Raw genomic sequence first — 22,245 nt, forward strand, 5'->3', positions numbered from 1 at the left:
ATTTTGTTGTTTTATAAGCTGTGAATATCATAGAAATTACTTTGCAGCTAATTTAGAAATTATGGCGCTGATCAAGAGGATTAGTTTCAGTGAGTTTCAAATCTATCTTAAATAAAAACTAATTTGATTCTATCCATTGTTTCTTTCTTCTACAAATATTGCTGCATAGATCAAGCCATTAACATAAATGAAAAAGATTTTTTTTAAAAATGGAGCCACAAATCAAACTGATCCTTGAAACAAAAGCTTTCTTCTGTATTTAACGTATTCTATTCAGCAGTGTCTGCTCATAATTATATTTTTACAGACCTTCCTAGTGCTTTCATAACAATAATTGAATCTCAAATTCAAAAGGAATTTATTGGTTTTAGATTATTAAATCCTGACTAATAAAGTACTTCCTTGATTCATTTAAAGCAAGGAAATAAATTCCATATATTTGGTTCACTAATTAGTAGGTTTCAAAAATGATAAGACAACTTGGAATATTCTTCAAAACTAGTTTCTTGATATTGGGAATTGTGTTGCTGTTTCTCTCTTTAACTATGAATTTCTAGAGTTCAATTTGGTAGTGCAATTAGCTGCAATTCACACCTATCATAATAGTCAAAACAGCAGTTTCTTCCCTGTTTTCAAAAGAATGTTTCCTGATGGTTTTGTTCACATTCATATACGAGTAAGTATAAAATAATCCTCCCTCTTAAGAAGACTTGCAGATAATTTGCCCAAAAAAGTAACTAGTTCACAAAAAGTACCACACACTTCTGCTGGTAATTTGTTACCGAAAAGGAAAGAGCTGTCACTTTGGTAAAGTTTCTCTTCCAAGTCTGGTATTCCTACTTGCCCTGTGGAGAAAAATGTTTGTGAAGGATCCGAACAAAGGAACTGCAGATAAAGTGTGAAATCTTTGTTTCAAGAAGAACTTTGAGATTATTTACACTGATCCCAAGGGAGTACAATCACAATATGTTTGTTAAATTCTTTCAATATATAACAACATTGTAAAGACAAATAATGAAATATCCCAATTTAAATAAAAAAGAGGGGAAAACAATCACAATATGCTACTCATCTAACAGTTAATATTCTACCATTATACAGACATAAAGTTTAACATTAATCATTATATCTGCATACATAACCATGGCTGAGTAACTATTGGCCACAACCCAGAATATGAAGCCATAGTTTGAAGGGGGCTGGCATACCATGGTTTGTATAACTATGGCTAAATGTTAACATCTGTACTGAGCAAACTTTGGTTAATTGAGATCCCTTGCCTCTCCGAAGTTCTCTGCTAGGTACTTTTCTAGGTCTTCTGCTGCAAGCTTCACTGGTGTCTTCTTATACACACCCATAGGGATAGTGTTTAGCTTAGCAACCCAAACCACAAGACACTAAACCATGATTTGCAAGATGAAGCCTCAGATTCACACCCTTTTCTCTTTCCTCCAGTGAAGCTATGAGGAGTTTGGAAGCTTTCATACCTGTTTTAACATGAATTAATCTTAACTATGCTGTGCAACAGCAGAAGTGGCTGGGGGGGCATGTAAAAAAGCTATGAGGTAGAGAATGTTTTATATTTTATCCTTCAGAGACAACGCCTAATGCCCCTAACAAATCCAATGCCACAAGAGGCTGGTCTCTTCCAGAACTCTGATTGTGTGATGTCCATGTGACAAGCCCAGGTCATGAATTGTGTGGAATGCAGGGTGGTGGTTCTTGAGTTTTGTGGTACCAGCATCCAGAAGGAAGGTTGCTATAAATTTTTAGGTAGCAAGCAGTTAGCTATATGAGAATGTGGGGTGTTGAAATTTAGCCATAAACCTCACCTTTCAACGAACCAAAGATTGGCTCATTCTCCTCCCGCCCCAAACACGTAGACACCAAATATACAATAACCTCTCCATTATCAGATAACCCAACACAGGACTTTATAAACTAGTCACAATACAGCTTGGTGGATTAATTTGCTATAAAGCTGAAAAGTTTATTTTGCTGTGGAAACATTTGGCCTGAAAGCCAAGTGCCGTTAAATAATTGTCGAGTTCAGGGTGGTCCAACACATAGCCTACGTGTCACATGCAGCCCTTGAGGCCTTTGAAATGGCCCTTGCTATGGCCCCCCCCCCATTAATGACCAGCAGTGGCAGCAACAAACTGTTGTGCTTCGGTGTTGTCAGAAATTCAAAGTATTTTTCTGACTCACTTGGTCTGAGAGATTAGACCACCCTGGGTTAGTGGATTACATTTTACTGTATTTTATCTAATTGGGTTATACTCAGAGTAGACACATTAAAGTCAGTTAAGTCTACCCTGTGTATATATCAACCACTAGACAACACAGGAATTCAGTTGCAATTTACAGAAAGTGAATATTACAAGACAGCTTTTAATTTCTTTTTTATTTGAATCAGTGTGCATTAGTTTTTTAAAAAACTTCCTGTTTGTTTGTTTTGTTCACTACAACTTCCTTAGTCAAATTATTTTAATGGTTAATTCTCTTGAAAGTACCGACATGCTTGAAAGCATATCATTTGCTGGTTTTACATAAATGTACAGGCCATCATTGGATGGCTTTGACTTAAAATTTAATTACACTGTCATTTTGAAGTACTATTGTTGTCAAAAGCCCATTTTCTGGTTATTAAACTAGATGCATGTGACAATAGAAGTTAAGCATGCTTTGTGTTGTGCTCCCTTTTGAGGGTGAAAAGCTCTGAGGGCCAGATTCGGAACCCTGCATTTCCCTTGATATTGTTGGCGTATATCCAGATTTACACCAGCTCGAGATCTGAATTCTGCACTTTAATTGTTATGGATTTTCTGTGAGGGTTGAAGCTTTTTAAAGATTTTTTTTACTATACTGTCAGTTGCCTGAGGTATAGAGGTTTTATTATCCTCTTAGCCAGCATTAAAATACAGCGACTGAGGCAAGAGACTCACAAAGTGACCAAACTTTTTTCATTTGTTTCTGTTCTTTTTGTTGAATTTTAACACATTAGGTAAACACTAATTTGTTTCCCTTCAAAACAGAAAACTCTTAAGGTTATACTTGCACTGTGAAATGTTAGAGATCTGTGTCAGATACTCCTTTTGCATGTCTCCTCAATACGGTTGCAAACCTATAAGCACTTACCTGGTGGTAAGTCCCGTAGAACTCAGTGAGACTTCCTTCTGAGAAATGTATAGGGTTAATATTCAGTTTACGGGTGCACAAATCCCAGTTCTCTGTTGCACTGCAACAGTTACAGAAAACGCACCCCAAAGAGATCTACCAGACAGCATCTCATGTAAGTGTTCGATAATTTGTTGAAAGAAAGCAGTTCTGTGGCAACTCTTACAGGAGGCCTAGATAGGCAGGGAGAAAAATAGACAGCAAGAATAGAATATAGGTAGACTCTTAGACAGAGCCAGAATCTGGCTGTTGCTTAAGCGAAGATGTAGGCCATACTGTTTTGCCAGGGCGGGGGAGAATCAATAGATTTCCTTGGTGGATGGGGTGTTGCTGGAAGATGAAACAATAATACAGCTGTTTCAAACATTACTGCAATTCTGAATGGCTTGGCAGTAGGGACAGAAAAATAGAAATCTGGTGACCACCGTTTCCAATCCCCTTTCACTAAACACATAAGGATGACTCTGCCTATTTCTTGTATGTCAATCTTCATTATTATTATTATTATTATTATTATTATTATTATTATTATTATTTGTATTGCCTACCAGGACATACTTTGCTTTACATAAAGCAAAGATAAGACAAGCCCCTCTCTCAGGCTTACAACTTCTTTTGCAACTTTGCTGCTAGTTAGAAAACACAAAATGGGCAATGATTCTACAGTCGACTCACATCCTGATCCTAAAACATTTCTATAGGGTTGAAGTTGGGACTTACTACTCAGTACACATACTTGGGCTTTCAGGCATTGTGCTTTCGACTTGGTAGCTTGTTCTCAGATATTTTACCTCTAAAACCAGCTTTTTTGTTGTTGAATAATGAACCTGTGAGTTTTAAGTATGTATATCTATATTTGATTAGGTATTACTGATAGACATCTACTTAACAATCTTCACATGACCTTCATAAGGTGCACTGGCTTATGTTTCATTTCTGGATTCATTTGCAAGGGCTGGTATAGCTATCCAAAACCCCTTACACTTTGGGACCAGTTCCTTGAAGGATTGCCTGTCTCCTTACACTAAGATCCTCACTGAAGGCCTTTATCCACATTCCTTTCCCATCTGAAGTATGTACAGCAGGTGCCTGCCAGCAAAGCAACCTTCTTGGTGTAGTGGTTAAGAGCGGTAGTCTCATAATCTGGGAAACCGGGTTCACGTCTCCGCTCCTCCACATGCTGGGTGACCTTGGGCTAGTCACACTTCTTTGAAGTCTCTCAGCCCCACTCACCTCACAGAGTGTTTGTTGTGGGGGAGGAAGGGAAAGGAGAATGTTAGCCGCTTTGAGACTCCTGAAGGGGAGTGATAAAGCGGGATATCAAATCCAAACTCTTCTTCTTCTCTTCTCTTCTTGGTGGTGGTGCCCCCAAAGTAGGACGCTTTCTCCAGGGTGACTTGCTTGGTGCCTACGCCAGTGTCATTTTGGCGTCAGAAAAAGAACTTAATTTCTTAGAACCTTTAATTCAATTTATCTGTTTTGTCTACATGAGGTCTCTTGTTTTTATGCTGCTCCTTGTGATTTTATGGTTTCTAATAAATCTTTCTATGTTTTTAATAGCATGTTTTAAATTAAAGATAATTTGTTTTCAGATTTTGTACGGGTATAAGTCCTTCAGAATTAAACAAAAAGTGTGTTGAATATAAGGTACATTGAAAATTACTACAGAAATATAGTGAACTTCCTTTTTGAGATAAAACTGAAATTTGTAAAGCCGTGAATAAAAGTTAAGGAGATGGACATTAGAAGAACTGCTTTCTTGATAGTGGAGTGCTGTCAAATTTTTTATCTTAGGTACTTTACTGGTGGGCTTTCTGGCATTCTAAGCATCTAACTGATCACTCTGTTTGTGAAAGGAATTTTACTCAACGTCTTATTGGTGGTCAGGAGTGGTTTTTTTCAGCTCTTAGCACTTCCGCAGCATATGATCAGGCCTGGAAGTTTGTCTCATCAAAGTATAGCTTATGACAGCTTTCTCATTGCTGATAGCAAATGTGCTCCACAAGCACATGTAACCTGTTGGATTCCCCCCCACCACCACTACAACTCTTGTGGTATGCTAGGAATTAATGCAGTTTTATTGTTGTAAAAGTATCCCAAGATTTAATAAGTTTTCCATTTCAACACCACATTCTGTACAGTTCAATGAAGGAATTCCTGCACAGAAATCTTGCATCAGTTCCAATGGCTATCTTGGGTAGTCTGTATAGCAGATTCTGATATGCTTTTGTGCAGTCCTTTCGATTAATAAAACATCATGCTTACCTTTTATACAACTGTGGCCCTGCAAATATTTGCCATGCATATTGCTTGGGTTACTGCAAATCAGTTATTGTAATGCTTTTTTAGCATACTAGAAAAGTTGCTATAGCGTAAGATTCCACATAGTGTAAGTGGGTGTCCACTCAATTTAGTAGCACTTCTCCTTTATCTCCACCCCTTTGGAGTCCTCTTCCCACCCCTAGATCTGTTCCAGAGGATTGGGAGACCCTCTAGAGCAGATTTTATGGGGACTGGAGAGGGAAGAAGAGAAAAATCCAATTGTCCAAGTGAATTTGTGTTGCGAAAGCAGACAGACATCATTGCTTTTTTGAGTTTTATTCAGATGAGTGGACAATGATTAATAATCACCTAACTGCTTTATATCAATATGAGTTGCTTGCAAAAAAATTAATTTAAAAACATTTATAAAATGGGAAACAGTAGCGTTCTATGACATTCAGTATTAGTAACTCAGTTATATAAGGTAGGTGCCAAATGGCTCCTTAAACCATGGTTATAGTTGCCAAAACGGAATGCCTAATTTCCATTTTGGGGCATAATCTCTTGTGAATAGTGACTTTAAAAATAAAATCTTTTATTTAAATATGCAGATTTTTCACGAATCACTGGCTTATTATAATCTTAGCAAAAATGTAGAAGAGCCAGAGTATGTGTTCACAAAATTTTTGTGTAAAACTGTTGGTTTTCACATTGTGTATATAATTATATGTTCAGTTCTATCATTTAGATTTACAATGGGATCTTTTGTTGACTTGTCATCCTTTAACATCAGAAGACACAGAAATTACTAGAACTTCCTATTGAATGGGTTGTTTTTTAAAAAAGTCTCTTAAAATACAGATTATAATACAAAAATAAAACCACATTCTAGCACTAACTAAAAACATAATGAATCCATTAAATTAAATAATACTGTGTTAAAACATTGGATGTCATTCAGTTTGCGCTAATCGACTTGACTTCATTGTTCTGAACATAGCTCATCTTTGTGTATCACCAATATATGTGTTATTGTAAACCATCTTAATTCTTAAGCAAGGGTAGAATGCAACTAGGGATGATTAATGGATGGTTGGGTACAAATAAGGGGTATTCTCATGTTGATACAGACTGTAAGGAAGACAGAAATTAAGCTTGTTCACATGAATTATTACTGGACTCATCCCCCATATTTGCAGGGCCATTTGTCATTTGTCCTCCCCATCACCACAAGGCCTCTCCACCAGCAGTTTCCCAACCAAACCCCGCCACCCACCCAACTTCTGTAACTTTCTGCACCTTATCTTACCTGGGAAGCTGTATTAAGATCAGTAGCAGCATGTAAGGGGATGGTGGAGGTTTGCCCATTTTTATGACTTTTTATTTTGCAGGATATATACATGGCTTTCCATATAAATCCATAATATCCTACCTAGGAGCTTCAGCTGAGCCAGCAGTTTGCTAAAATAGAGCAGCCTCAAGTAGAGTAGATGAGAAGCCTCTGTGGAGAGGAAAGCATGACTCCATGAGAGATGAGGGCCCTGCCGGATTAACAGCTACAGGGGGTTGAAAGTGACACAGGAGCCGAGCTTGTAAGACACTCATGTTTAGTGGGTGGCCAAAGAAATCCAGAGTGTGGATGGGCAGTGGAAGGGGCTGGGACTGTGAAGAGATGCAGTCAGTAGCTGAAGGCAAGGGGGAAGACAATGCCTTGGAGAAGGGCGAGCCGGCAGAAGCTGAGGTGCTGCTTCTGATTGATTGATTTTTCCATTCACTGGGAGCCTGCTGTGGAAGAGGGGAGCGGTGCAGGAGGAAAGGCCTTGTGAAGGAGGTGGAAAGTGTGTTGGGAGAAGAGTGAGCAGGCTGAGGAGCTGCTTCTAATTTATTTCTCTATCCCTTGGGAGAGTGCTGTGGAAGGAAGAGTGCAGGAGGAAAGTGCCTCAGAGGATGGAGATGAAGATCTGTTGTTTATAGAGCTCTTCACAGCCGTGTGTGTGCATGCATGAGCAAGAGGAATCAGTGCCTGTGGAGAGGCCAGAAGAAGAGGAGCAGCAGAAGGAATTTGTGTACCTGAGTGTGCACCAGCGCCTGAGGAAATGGTGGCAGAGGAAAACCCGAAGGAAAAGCTGGAGCTCTGTGTACATGCACCAGGGGGGCAGCCAGCATCTGCTGAGTTGAGTGAAATAAAACCCAGCAATGACCTTTCATGTGCCTATACTAGGCTCATCCCTTAAGCAGGCCCCAGCGGCCAGGGTCACTCAGAGTCCCATGAGTTTTGGGGGCAAGAGCCACTGGGGGGGGGTTACTTGTATTTGTTTGGGCCCATGAAATGTATTAGGAGTAAGCTTACAGGAGGAATCCTGGTCGTCTTTTTGGGTGAACTGGGCCAGCTGATTGTGGGAAAAGTGCTCCAATATAAAGACTTGTGGTCGGATTATGATCAGCATCTTGGGACAGGAGACTAAGTGGACTGGCCCAAGGGTGGCAAGAGAAAGAAAGAAAGAAAGAAAGAAAGAAAGAAAGAAAGAAAGAAAGAAAGAAAGAAAGAAAGGTCTCCACTGTCCTTCACTCTGAGGAAACCGAACTCTTGAGTAAGCGCCTGTAAGTGGAATTCTTGTACCACTCAGAGTTGGGTGGCATGCAACAATGCATTCATTATCATGCTGCAAGTGAGAATTGACTTCTTTCCCATATGAAAAGCAATACCAGTTAATTTCTCTTTGGTTTTATGTTATGTTGTGAACCACTACAGTATTCTGGTTTTCAGGTTCATTGTAGACCACCACATTTTCTTGACTTACGTAATTCTCTTCTTGTAAGCCGCCACAATGGATACATAGACTGAAGAGAAAGGGGCAGGGGTCCACACATTATGGATACCCAGCAATTATTTTCAGGGACCTGTGAAGTCTGGCATTTTTGCTCCCTGTTTCACATGCATTTTATATCTCCTGCCTCACATGATGGCTGTATAGAGGGGAAATGATGGGCAAGGGTAGTACGTTGCTAGTGTATTAGTAGCAACTCTTCTCCTCCAGCTTCTGACATAGATTGGTCCCAATACAAGATAGAGCCTGGTACTATTTTGGAAGAGGCACTCTTCACAACTATGTTCCTAGGAGCTTTGCTTTTTTCTCTCTCTAAGGCTATTACACCTGTCATGAAATATAAAGGACACTTTCTCTGCTATTGAGCAGAATTAAATGTAGAATTGCCACTGGAATCTTGACCACAGTTGTAGAGTACTGGAAACAGACATTTTGTGAGGCAGAATGTAGGCATTTTATTAAATTAAAGCTTGAGCTTAGGCCAGCACGGTTTTTAATGATGCACTCCATCTTTCACTGACTTTATATTAAAAAAACAACGCACTGGGGTTTGACTAAGGGCAAAAGAAAGAAAAAAGTGTTGTGTTACTTTCTTGTTGAGTAAGCCAGAACTGCATATCATGCATGATCTGGCAAACAGTTCAGGGTTTAGTTGGACTAGATCAATAAATTCAGATCCCTTTGTTTAGTAAGATCGATGCGATGTAATGAAGTCTGTGCTCCAATTCCCTGCTAAGGATCACTGCAGGGGATAGGAAGGTGTCTGTTTCTGTGTTATAAAGTACAGCAAACATAGTGAATATTTTTTGTATTATATAAGGATTGGACTGCACTTTTTATTTTTCTTCTTCTCCAGTTTTAGAAATCCCCTTTAGAAATCCACTTGAAGTGCCCTAGGAAATGAACTTTCATTTTTATGACTTTTCTTTTGCAAGATACATACATGCCTTTCCATATAAGCCCATGAAATCCTACTTGCTTCAGACTTCTTGCCTTTGTTATGTTGACGGGGTATTATAAATCCTTTTTTGAAAAATCCATTTTGAAATTAAAATGCATACTTGAGGGAAGAACATTGACTTTTAATATAACCCCATATTCTAGGCATGTTTTTGATGTAAAGTTTGTAAGATGAGCTTCAGTAGCTGTTGCATGCAATGGAGCCAGTGCCTAATTTAAAAGTAAAGTACTTTTCTGTGTATAAGACTAGGTTTTTTTTTTTTACTTTAAAATATGGTTAAAAATCTGGCGGCATCTTATAAATGGATAGTGCATATGCCCATTTTCTAAATTTGGGGTCCCCAAAAGTAGGGGGCGTCTTATGCACGGAAAAATATGGGTATTAATCTGGAGTTCAGTCCTAACTGTAACATTGCTGAAACAAAATTTAAAAATTCCTTCCAGTAGCACCTTAGAGACCAACTAAGTTTGTTACTGGTATGAGCTTTGGTGTGCATGCACACTTCTTCAGATAGCATTGTTAACATTGTTTCTCCTATGACCTTATTTCAGGAATAGCAGTCATAATAAGCTGGTGGTTGTTACTTGAGGGAAGGGGTGGCATGGTTATTAGGCCTCCAGTGATTAACTTTTGGATCCATGACTTGAGTAGATAGGTTAGGAGGCACTTCAGTCTCTCGCCCAGGGGAAGGTGAGTGTGAGGGTCTCATCTCTGGCTATATGCGCCTTGGTACCCTGGGATCTGGCTCAGGGTGCTCCTGCCCCAGATTTAGGGGCACCTGGTTTTCAATCCCAGGCTCAGAGTCAGTTACCCAGTTTAGCTCCTCAGCTGGTTTTTCTACAGCCTCTGACTTCATGTCATAATTGCTGGAGGTTCTCAGGTCATGACAGGATCCTTCATTCTTCTTTTTCAACTTGTTTTCTGACCTCTCTGTGTACTACATGTCCACCTGTTATCTGTGGGAGGGTTTTATGTCCCTATGGATATTTGGATTGAGAGAATCCAAGTGCATCACTTTCATTTATTACAAAGGAAACTATGTTTTCCAAATCCCCTTAAAATGCAAAAAATGATTGTTCCTGGAGCTCAATGTCAGTGTAAAATTTGGACTATGGCAGACCAACACGGCTACCTATCTGTAAGTGTAAAATTTATTATAGAAGTCTCTGGAAGATACCTGAGAAGTATGTGGCAATAGGCTGGTTGGACTTAAAGAAAGGTTTTATGTGATAATTCAGTATGAAATTACTTTGCTGCCTCTTAGTGAAAGGAGTGTTGATTTTATTGCCATATGAATATGCAATAGTGTTGAGATGGTCACCTAATATGCTAACAAGATGTACTTCCCTCTACTGTTACATTATAATAAATGCATATGTCACTGCTGTTTGACAGTTAATTAACACGTGGTATGAAATACAAGAAAGCCACATTTAATTTCAGCTCTTCTTTTTTCTTACCTTGTGAATGTAATTGCAGTTATAGTCCAACACGCTGATATTCTGTAATCTATCCATTCTAATTTGCATGACATAGAGGAAGAATAGTTCTGTTTGGCATAATGGTTTATGATGTTTTAGGTCCACCTTAGGCTCTGTATACCATACAGAGTGTGTCTTTTCTCTCTCTGTTGTTATTGATAAATCGAATCAAAAGCACCTTCTAATTTCATGTGCTTAACAAAAGTAATCAGTAAGGCTTTGTGAATAAGACATTTACTATTAAGGTTATACGTTTGTGTGATAGTGCAAGGAATATGAGAGTGATGACTGGAGTCACAATGCACTGAGGAAAATTAATGCATTTCTTTGCCTGTGTGAATCAGGAGTTTGGTTCTATTCAAAATACAGGCTGACACCACACAGAATAGCACATGCTGGGTGGACATCATAAGAAACAGCACATGGAACCTTGTGATGCTGTGCAAGGAAGCTGCTGTTGGGTAAAAGTGAGCAAAAAGCCTGCTGAACTCATAAAATCCTTTTTGAGAAGTATCTCACTGATTTGGGGAAAGCCACTACTAAACCGAAAATTGCACATTCTTCTGTGGGCCCTCTTACCACATGCAAGTTCCTTTTTTAAAGTTTCTTCAGTAGCACATAACTATTCTCTGGCAATTTTCTGATGAGTCATTGCATTTCTGGCTTTTTAAACATAGAGCTGTTGTGACACTCTACAAATGCTTACCCAAAGGAAAAAATAAATAAATAAACAGTTTCATCCTAAAACCTTTTTCTCATCAAATAAGTCATGTGTACTCTTTCTTGTTTTGATACATGGCAATGTTTAACCTATGTTCACTTTCAGTTCCTCCCAAATTTTCAACTTAGTGAAATAATGTAATTTTCTGGGAATGGGTGTGCAAAGGCACCATTCAAATGCTCGCTAGATTTGTTCCAATAGTTTCTTTCTACTGTTGGGTGAAGTATTTGGTTTGTTGTTATTATAATTTGTCCTTGACTTGTAATAAACCTGTTGGCTATAAGCTTTCAGAGAGCCCATAGGCAGTTTCTGATCCCAAAGCCAAAGCTGACATCTGTGGCTAGAGGGGTCATCTGTCTGTACACTGTTGCTACTGCCAATAGTTTTAATTTCCTAAACTGATAATTTAAATAATGTTTCCAGTGATGGAAACAAACATTAATTTAATGTGACATCTATTTATTTTCTCTCTCCTCTCTCCAACTTTTTTTTTCTTCACTGACAGTGTTCTGGCTTAAATATGTGACTTGAAAATTCAAAACTCTATACTTCTGGAATTAAAAAGGAGAAGAATAAACAGTTCCCTGACATTTATACTTAAAACTGTTTCTCATTTGAATTCAGTGCCTCTGTCTGCCTTTTGTCTTCGTGTTCTCATAAAATCAGCACAGTATTGTAAAGTTCTTGCAAACAACAAGGAGACAATTCTAAGTTCATGGTTTGGTGTTTCAAGTTTTAGTTTCTAACATTTATCATACTTTTTATTGATACCTCACTTTTCTAGACAACTTAAGGCAGCTTACAATAAATCAAAGTCAGCACAGATAATGGTGATAAACTAGTAATGACAATGAAAGACATGGGCTATAAAAAAGACCAAGATTAGCCAAGAATTTCAAAGTATATCCAAAACATTTCAAAAGAAACCATAGTAAATGCCTGCGAAAACAGAATGTTTTACACCTGCTTCCTCAATGCTGTCATTCATCATTTCATGGCACTTCTGGGCAGTGGAGTTCCATAGTTGTGGAATCACAATGAAAAATGTCCTGCACTGTGTCCTAGCAGATGTAACCTAATTAAAAGTGGGGTGTTACCTGGAGCTGGAAAGGAAATGTGTTTTTTCAGGTACATTGGACCAGACCATGTACAAAGTTCTAATGATATTCGCTAGCATAGGTGATAATTTCCCTTTCAAGGCTGAATCCGAAGGTTTTCTTTTGCATAATGTCATTTATGCTCATTGAGAAAGCCAGTTAAAATAAGAATATTGGGCCAAAAGACAATTGAGTGCAGGATCCTGTTTTCGTAGCAACCAACCAGTTGCCTGTGGGAAGCCTGAAAGCTGGACATGAGTGCAGCAGCACTCTCCACTTTTCTGAGTCCTGGCAACTTCTATTTAGAGGCATGCTGTCTCCCTCACTGGAAGTAGAACATAGCTATTAGCCACTGGTGGCCTTACCTTCCATGATTTTATCTAATGTACATGAAGAGTGTCGTGAAATTCATTTGGTGGCCGTGGGGCAGTTTCTGTGTCTCTTCCTAATACACTTTACAGAAGGAATGCAAATGTGGCATATGCTGGGATTCCAGGGCAGGGATGTTATCCCTATCTCTGACTGTTCCATCAGGGGCTTGTTTATAGGTAAAGGTAAATAAGGTAAAGGACCCCTGGATGGTGAAGTCCACTCAAAAGTGACTATGGGGTACAGTGCACATCTTGTTTTTCAGGCGAAGGGAGCTGGCATTTATCCACAGACAGCTTTCTGGGTCATGTGGCCAGCAGTGAATCCTCTCTCTGTGAATTCATTTAACTACAGGAAAACACTGTTACTTCTCTTTGCATAATTCAGAAAAGATCATTCATTTTTGTACAGGCAGCGATCATTTCACATGGGGGTTTCATTCCTGGCCATGCGTGTGTCGGCATAACACGTATAAGTGCTCCCCATTACACCCCCGTTACACCCCCATTCTGCCTTCTTCTGGCTCCAAAAGGACCCACATGTCGGCCATTGCACATTAATTGGATGCGCTTAAAATGGTTGCCGCTTGTGCACTTCAGAAAATTTTTGTGTATGCAGATTATCTTGTTGTGGGAAGGGATATTCCAGAGGCTGCTTCTGATATGTTCTGCATAAATCCTTGAATTCCCTCTCTCACTGAACTGTATCCATACCATCTGACAGAGGAATCTCACTGGCCTAGCCCTCACTGAGATGCATCTGTGTTGTACTACTTTAGACTCAGAAGCCAGAGATCATAACTGGCGGCTGCTTAAGACCAAACTTGCTGAAGCTATGAGAGGAGCAACGAGGGATGCTCTTCAGGTGTAATGTTCTTCGCCCCCTCCATTAACGGCTTTAGCTTTAAATATGTGTAAAATAAACCATATTTCTTAAAGACACTAGTCTCTGCTGTGCCTTGATTTTGGGTGAGCAGATAGAACTCCCTGGAATCTTGCTACTGCTTGGCAGAGATTTGGGGTGGTGTAATACTATGTTGGTAAATTGCTGTACAGTAAATTATTTCACTAAAGGTCCAAATAATTTGATGTTTCTTGCAGGTTGCAGCAAATGGTGGCGTGAATGAATAAGGTTGATCAGCTACATAATAATACAATCCATCAATATCCATTAGGTTATATTGCTTAGCTTTCATTAGGAGCACTATTTTGGTTTCAACTTCTTAGAATCCTAGACACTGCAGAAAATTGTAAGAGCTCATTACTGACTGGGCCCTGTAGTCTTTAGTCAGCACAAAAGTGAAAACTGAACTTGGAATTAATTCTACCATCCACACATTCATACTTAAAAATGCCTTGTATCACACACAAGACTGTATTCCTCTTTTAGAATTAGAATCAAAGTGCCATGTAAATACGTTTATATCATTTTCAAATAAGCCCATCTTTAAGGATATTTGCAAGAAGAACTGGAGCGCTGTTGACAGGGAGTTTTGTATCTTCTGGTTATCACTTCCAGCCACTCTTACTTCCGTTTAGGCTGGAATGAGGCCCATTAAGTATGGAAATGTCAACTCATCTGCTAAAGCTGTCCTGAAAAAAATACAGCATCACTAAAGCTGAGTTCACACATGCATGTTCGTCATTTGATCATTGTAATCTCTTGTTCTAGCTTGCCTGTGCAATGAAAGATTTCAGGGAGAGATAATATAACTTAGCATAGTTCACAGTGCTCTTCACTGTTCTGGCATTTCATGTGATGAACTCCAAACCTTTCAATCAGTGTTGAGTAATTGGATGATGAGACATGATGTGCTGCAAATGCATCCTTAGGTTCATCTTTCTGCAATTCTCCCTCTCTCTAGCTTCATATATAACAGATCATGTGTCTGGCAGGCTGCCAGACCCAGCCTCCCACTGGATTATGGTGGTGCCACTTACCCACCCCTGCTGATGTGTCATGGCCCACAAGTTGACACACAGTGGCCCACACAGCCAAGAGGGATTAGATTCTCTGTTGACAACCATACTTCTAAGTAGTCAGAACAAAACAATGGAACAGCTAGGGGACCTCCGGAAGTAATTGGGTGGGCTGGGGAGGGAGGTAGAACAGCCATACTCTAGACATTAAAGCATGACTCCATGATAGAACCAGGGAAGATGAAGCCTGGTGGGACCAAGGGAGCCAACTATCTCAGGTCCTGCAACAGATCCCAGCCACAGGAGGAGCAGCCCATAACTACTGCTCTCCCGAAAACCCTTTGCTTTTAAGTATCATTATCTTGGACAGGGTAGAGAAACTGATCTCGCCACTGGTTTTCTTGTTCCGCCTTTCTCTTTCATGTACACAAGTAGAGGCATTATTTTTTTGCAAGGACTAGGAAAGGATTAATCCACTACTGTTGCAAGGTATTCCAAAAGCAGTTCCCATCTCTGTTTAACCTATCCCCACTTTTGGGGCATGTCATGAAGTCCTGTCAAAGCCAGCGTTTGTCCACAGACAGCTTTCTGGGTCATGTGGCCAGCATGGCTAAACCACTTCTGGCGCAACGGAAACGCTGGCTCCCTTTACCTTTTCTAGTGGTCATCCTGACAACTATCGTAGCTGATATATTAGTTATTCTTACCGATTAAAATTCACCTTGTGGTGTTCTTCAGACAAGTGTCAGTTTCTAATCATGGTATAAAATGGTTCTAGTTTATTATGTTCCGAGGATGCGCTTGCAGAGTTGGGTAGAGAAAGTTACAGTGTTAGATAAGAGCAATTGCCTATGATAGACAGTGCAGGGATAAAATGCATATTGACCAAGCGTGTTTGCTAAATCTATTACTGAATGTCATACAAGATATCCCTGCAGCTGAAGTTACATAAGGACACTGAACATTTTCAGACTCATGTAGAACCTAAGATAAATGAACGTGAAAGAATAAATAATGATGAAATATTTTTTAAAAGCAATGCATTTTTAAACATCACAGCATAAGTAATAGCGAATGATTAACATACCCTTTGTCCCTTTCTCAGATTGAAACCTAGCTCCCTCCATCCTCAATGGTATTAATTTCAACATGTGAACCCAGCCCAGCAGACTAACCATGATTTCTTTTCTGCCAACAAACCATAATGTGAAACTGGTTTGTTATTGGTTTGCAAAACGTGGCATGTGTGGGTTTTTTGTTTTTACTATGATTTGCCATTACATCCACACTCAACAGCTTTGCTTATCCATTGCTTGTTGGCTGCCCCATCACAGATGCTCACCAAACTACAAAGGCATGGGGCGCCCCCTGAGATACTGAGAAACAAACCAAGCTTTGGAAACAAACAATGGAGAAGTAACCCATAGTTTGTTAAACAAGCCATATTTAAAAGAAAGCATAATGAAGCATTATGTGTTCACGCAGCCATAGACTGGTTTAATAATGATCTCTGTGTGAAAAACTGGTTTTTGATCTCTTCTTTTCCCGTAGCAATGGCTTCCATTGTGATGACAAGGAAGGAAGGTTGGTTCTAACCTCTTCCTCAAATCCCAGAAAATAGTTTTATCCCCTTCCTCAGATATCAGCACTGAACACAAATGTTGTCCTGGTTTTAGCAGACAGTTGCTTAGTTCAACTACTGACAGCTGCACTCTGACAGTGGTATAGCTACTAACTGTTGATGTTCCTAGAACTATTAAATCCAACAGCGAGTAGAATAAAAAGAATTCCTTCCAGTAGCACCTTAAAGACCAACTAAGTCAGTTCTTGGTATGAGCTTTCGTGTGCATGCACACTTCTTCAGATACACAGAAGTGTATCTGAAGAAGTGTGCATGCACACGAAAGCTCATACCAAGAACTGACTTAGTTGGTCTTTAAGGTGCTACTGGAAGGAATTTTTTTTGTTTTGACTATGGCAGACCAACACAGCTACCTATCTGTAACTAGAATAAAAAGGTAAAGGTAAAGGTACCCCTGCCCGTACGGGCCAGTCTTGACAGACTCTGGGGTTGTGCGCCCATCTCACTTAAGAGGCCAGGGGCCAGCGCTGTCCGGAGACACTTCCGGGTCACGTGGCCAGCGTGACATCGCTGCTCTGGCGAGCCAGAGCCGCACACGGAAACGCCGTTTACCTTCCCGCAGGTAAGCGGTCCCTATTTATCTACTAGTAGAATATATTTTTCCAAATCTTTCAGCAGTTGAGAACACCATACGATTCAGCCATCTGTAACCATTTCCTACTCAATGAGCCTCATTACAAGAAACCAAAAGTTATAATTAAAAGCATAATATTCCAGTTTTGTATTCCATATGGTGAACTGCTGAGAAAAGGCTAGAAATAAAACTTGAGTGATAGAGAACACTTCTAGTGCCATTAAAGAATTCACATTAGATATTAAGATGCACCAATTGATTTAAAAATTAGAGGAGGGGGTGCTTTATTTATTTGTCATCTTTTCTCATCTGTTGCTGTTACCTGGATTTGATATTTGTTAAAAAACTAGAAAGTGAAATCTGACCTTAATTTAAATAATGCCCAGTGCTTGCCCATAAAAACTTGCTTATATATTTTGCTTCAGATTTGGTGTTGGAAAAGCCTAAAAAGTGAGAAACCAGGGCAGTTCCTGCAGCTCATAGACTTTCTGCTATACTAAATAAAAATATTGGCAAAAGGAATAAGATACTGCTGGCAATATGATGGTGGTGATAAAATGATAATGAAACATTTTTAAAAATTTTAAATTTTTTTACTATTTTGGTTTTACTTTTATTTGGATGGTAAACCACTTTGGCAGGGCATTTTTGCAGGAAGGCGACCCTAAATATTTTTAAATAAATAAAATAGCTTAGCTGAAAATTAAATAATCCATATAAGGCACTGTATAAAGCAGACATTGTTAGCAACATTACTGTAATGTCTTACTGGATGAGGGTCAAGCAACTTTTCTGTAGCAAGGATGGACAATTTCTTAGAGTTATTGATGAGCAAATGGTATATAAATTCTTCTAAATCAGGGGTGTCAAACTCAAATTCATCGGGGGCCGCATCAGCAGTTTGGTCACCCTCAAAGGGCTGGTTGTATCTGTAGGACTATGTGTCCACTCTTTATTATCACATAAATTATTGTCACTGCATTCAATTATTACTGTTTTTTGTAATAATGTAAGTAATAACTAGCTCTGAAAGCAGAAACATAGTCAGAATAATGGCAAGTAGATATTCAAATGTACAATTATTGTACAATTTATTGAAAAATGATTCTTGGTAACAGATAGTAATTTATTTTTTAAAAAACATACAAATATTGTCAAACACTGTTTATTACACATATGACAAACACAGTACAGGAGAGAAGGGTTCAGGCAGCCGTTCGATCTGTCGCACCACAGGATGGCACGCGCTCAATATAAAAACAAGTGGAGGTTTCCTCAATGCATGTAAAGTGGAGGTTTCCTGTGTAGAACGGCCGGCGCCGCTAGAGGGCAGACGTTCTCTGGCTTGTAGGCTGCCGCGCATGCGCTGAAGAGGCGGCTTTCTTGTGTCAAAAAAAAAGGGAGAATAAAAGGTGAAGGCTAGTGGCCGGCGGGGGCTACACGGGCCGCATGACGAGGTCTGACGGGCCAGATTCGGCCCGTGGACCTTGTGTTTGACACCCATGTTCTGAATAAAAACAACCTGTGGCCCTTCAGGTGTTCTTGTGACTATAACTCCCATTATAGTCAGGGAAGATACAAGTTATTGTCCAGCAGCATATGGCAAGCCAAGGGTTGGTCACTCCAGAGACAGTGGTAGAGAGTTTTGCTATTGGGTTCAGTAAAATGTGGAATGTAGTGTTAGGTGACTCTCCCCAGCCTAATTCACAATTGTGCAGTTTCTGCAAATATCCAATGGTCATTATAAAATCATCATTTTTAAGCGCAGCCTCATTCCTATTCCAGTCTAAGATACTCCAGAGCACAAGAAAGCCTAGATGGCTCCTACTCATAGCTCCCTCAGTGAGCCTTATCTGTGGGAACTACCATTACACTTTACTAAAAGGAATTTTTTGCCAGCAAATGTGGTACTGCAAATTCACGTTTTTAAGGTGCCAAAGCAGCTGCAGTGCCATTGAGTGATGTTGTTGAAGTTTCTTTTCTGGCGTGAGGGGAGGTCTGTTCTCCTACACAAGCCTGTTCTAAGATTTCCCCCTAGATATCTGGTGAGTGTATTTGTGCATGTCTGTTTTTGTCATAACAACAGTAAGAATAACTGTGCCATGATTACAGATGGTGAAAAGGTTCAAATGGGATGCTATCTCCTTCATTTAACAATCAGTGTTCCTTTCAAGGTCCGTGGCTTAGGTTTTAGGTTTGCTTTTGTTGTCTCCTAAAGCTGTAATTGTCTAGTTGGTTAAATATTTGTGGGCATAACTTCAGAATATGCTTTCGGCATGTAACTCAAGGGGTTAGTCATTTTCTGAACAAGATTGCAGGGTTAACTAAGAAGTTGTATGTTGTTTATTCTCTTTCTCATTTTACTTTTTGGCATTTGGAGAGTCAGCCTTGTAGTTATCTTAGCCTGGAGTACACTGTTTTCTCATAATGTCAATAAAAGCCAGTCCTCAGTTTCATCTCCTCTAGCCTTGCTCAGAGGACAAGTAATTTTCTTGGGACTTCCCATGAGCTCTGTTGAAGCCTTATTTGATGACATTAGCTGATAATAGAACTGTCCTGTTTTGGGAGAGTAATGGTTTTTACTGAGGATGAGAAACACCTTTGTTTTTTGAACGGTGATAACTTGAATTTATTCACTGCAGCATGTTTCCCCTGTAGGAACTTAATTCTTTTATCCAAATCTGTTTAATATTTTTGTTTGATACACTTCCTTGTATACATTCCCTCCAACATCCATATGCAATATAGATACTGTTACCTTCTTGCTTGCTACCTTCAATTATGGCTAGGAATTCTGTATATAATAATATTGGATGATGATTATTATTTACCATAAATTATTATTGAACATTTCCATCATGCAATACAATAAAAAACTAGCTAATCTAAATAAAAAGAAAAAAGAAAAGAGTGAAGTAAATACAAAGCCGTCTTTCAATGATAGATCTTAATTCTTGTTGCACACAGGAGGACATGTACCCTCCCTGCTCTCACCTGGGAGCTTCCCTTTCTTCTTCCAGCCTCCCACCCGAGCAGATCTTCCCTTCCCTTCCTCTCACACAAGGTCCTTTACCAGCCAGCTATCTCACACAAGGTCCTTTACCAGCCAGCTATCACCTTCATGTGTGTAACCCAGAGAGGACACAAAAAATGCAAGTCAAAAGAACAATAAAATGAAGCAGGAAAATAAAAATAATTGAAAAAAGAGGAAGAAATAAAAAGGGCTTCTGATTTTCCATCTGTCAGTGTGTGTGTGTGTGTGTGTGTGTGTGTGTGTGTGTGTATTCACTGCAGGATGATATCCAGGTGTTCCTGCTAGGTGATATTTTCCCAGTCTTCAGACCCAGACATCTCAAATTCATTCATTTTCCCTCAGAACTATTATATGGTGTTTGGGCACAATTGAAGTTCCTCTGATCTAGGTCACTTACCCAGCTCTGAGTCTCTCGAAACTTCTCAGTCTCCTGGCATGGAAAACAGTTTTTTCAGAGCATCAGAGGTTAATCCTGGTTCTCTCTGTCTTCCCAGATGGAATGTGATAACCAAGATTTATGGCTTGGCAATCATTAATCACCACATAATTATGTCTGTTGGTGGACTGTCAACAAAACACATCCAGTCTGCCATCTTCCTCTCCCAGAAGCCCCCCTATTATTGTTTACAATGATAGAATCATTTTTACCACTACTACTACAACTACTAGTAATATATACAAGTTTTCCTAAGCACTTGAAGTATTTCAGTACAGTGCAGTACACTACAGTGTAAAACACTCTAGCTCAATATGCTTCCCTCATGCATAAAGGTGTCTTTTGTTACAAACCTTTTGTTAACAGCACCTCACTGGCCACAACATACCAGTTATGAAACATACTTGAAAATTTATGTAACACACTTGAACTTTCGTTCTGTTCTTCATTTTTAAGACTGCTGGAGAAATTGCCTCTATTGCCCTCACTTCCAACCATTAGTAAGTAGGGATGGGTGAATATGTCAATTTTGGTTTCTCTCAGTTTATCATTTCTCCAATCTCAACTTTGGTTCTCCACATTTCCCCATCAGTTTGTGGTTTTGAGTGAAAGGCAGCTATTGAAATGAAGAATCTTGAACCAAGATGATGTGTCACATTTGTACTTATTTTACAGTGGCAGCCTCGTGTTTCTGTTACAGCAAGCTCTGTCCTAAGGCTCAGTGGGGTCAGTAGAACTTTAAAGCACTTCACTTTACCTGATTTGTGCCCAAAATTACTGCTTGAGCTTTCAGAGAAACATGTTATTTGGTTGCACTGACGCACAGCTTTTATTTTCGGTAGCTGTTTGGGGGAACAGCTCAAGTGTGGAGAGGGGTATTAATTTGTGAGACGTTACACTGAAATGATTACAAATAATATGTGTTTATTAAACCTGTTTGAGGAAGCATTAAGGCAAGTCGGAGTCTTGCCAGTTTAGATTGCATTCATGAATGCACAAAATGTCAACCAGAAATCCTGGAGGGGAAACAGGGCAAGTGAATCTGCCTTATCCTAATGTATTGTCTGGCACAGATATGTCACTGAATTGTTGATAAAGAATGTTGCTGTGGATTGCCAGACCCAAGGCACGGTTGTGATTCGAGAACAGCAAGCAGCCTTTAGATGTAAAATGTTTAGAACAAACTTGATTTTGATAATCCCTTGTGTTTGGTGTGCTGCTGAGGTTGACTCTTATAATAGGCTCTGAATAGTCTGGCAGCAGCTGTTTGATTAAAAACTGAGTAGCAGCCTATCAAGATACCTTCGAACTGGCACTGTCCCAAGTGTGCAGGATTGCATTTCATCTGTTTACTATCTTGACAGCTGGAGTTGTTTAGCTGGATACTCGATGGTTTGCCTTCCTCCCATGGCTAAAAATTCCACTCACTGATTACAATGAGAGGAAAAAGTTAATGAAGGCATATGCTAAAGAGATTTAAATTTACAGTGTGTTGGGCTGTTTCTTTGTTTGGTAGATATTTCATAATGCATTCTTCTGTTGTTGGGAAAGTGCCGCAAAGTTAGCCATATACTTTTATCATATACACCAGTTATTTTAGCCCCAACTGACTAGTTCTTGTGTCTCCAGCTATAGCCTCTCATTGTCCTAAAAGGGAGGCATCACAGAGGGAGAATCACTGAGGTCAGCAAAGCAAGAATCCTGTCATTATTTTTTGGGGGGCAGGGGGAAGAATTGTGGGGTT

The 22,245-nt window shown here is 39.5% G+C and overlaps 1 protein-coding gene across 3 annotated transcripts in view; it reads left to right on the top strand.

Moving 5' to 3' along the window:
- Positions 1 to 22,245, top strand: part of CDH2 (cadherin 2) — a 123,354-nt gene that overhangs the window by 21,844 nt on the left and 79,265 nt on the right. The window lies entirely within an intron of this gene.

Source organism: Podarcis gaigeae, assembly GCF_964106915.1.
Source record: "Podarcis gaigeae genome assembly, chromosome: 7".
In the NCBI taxonomy this organism is placed as follows: Eukaryota; Metazoa; Chordata; class Lepidosauria; order Squamata; family Lacertidae; genus Podarcis; species Podarcis gaigeae.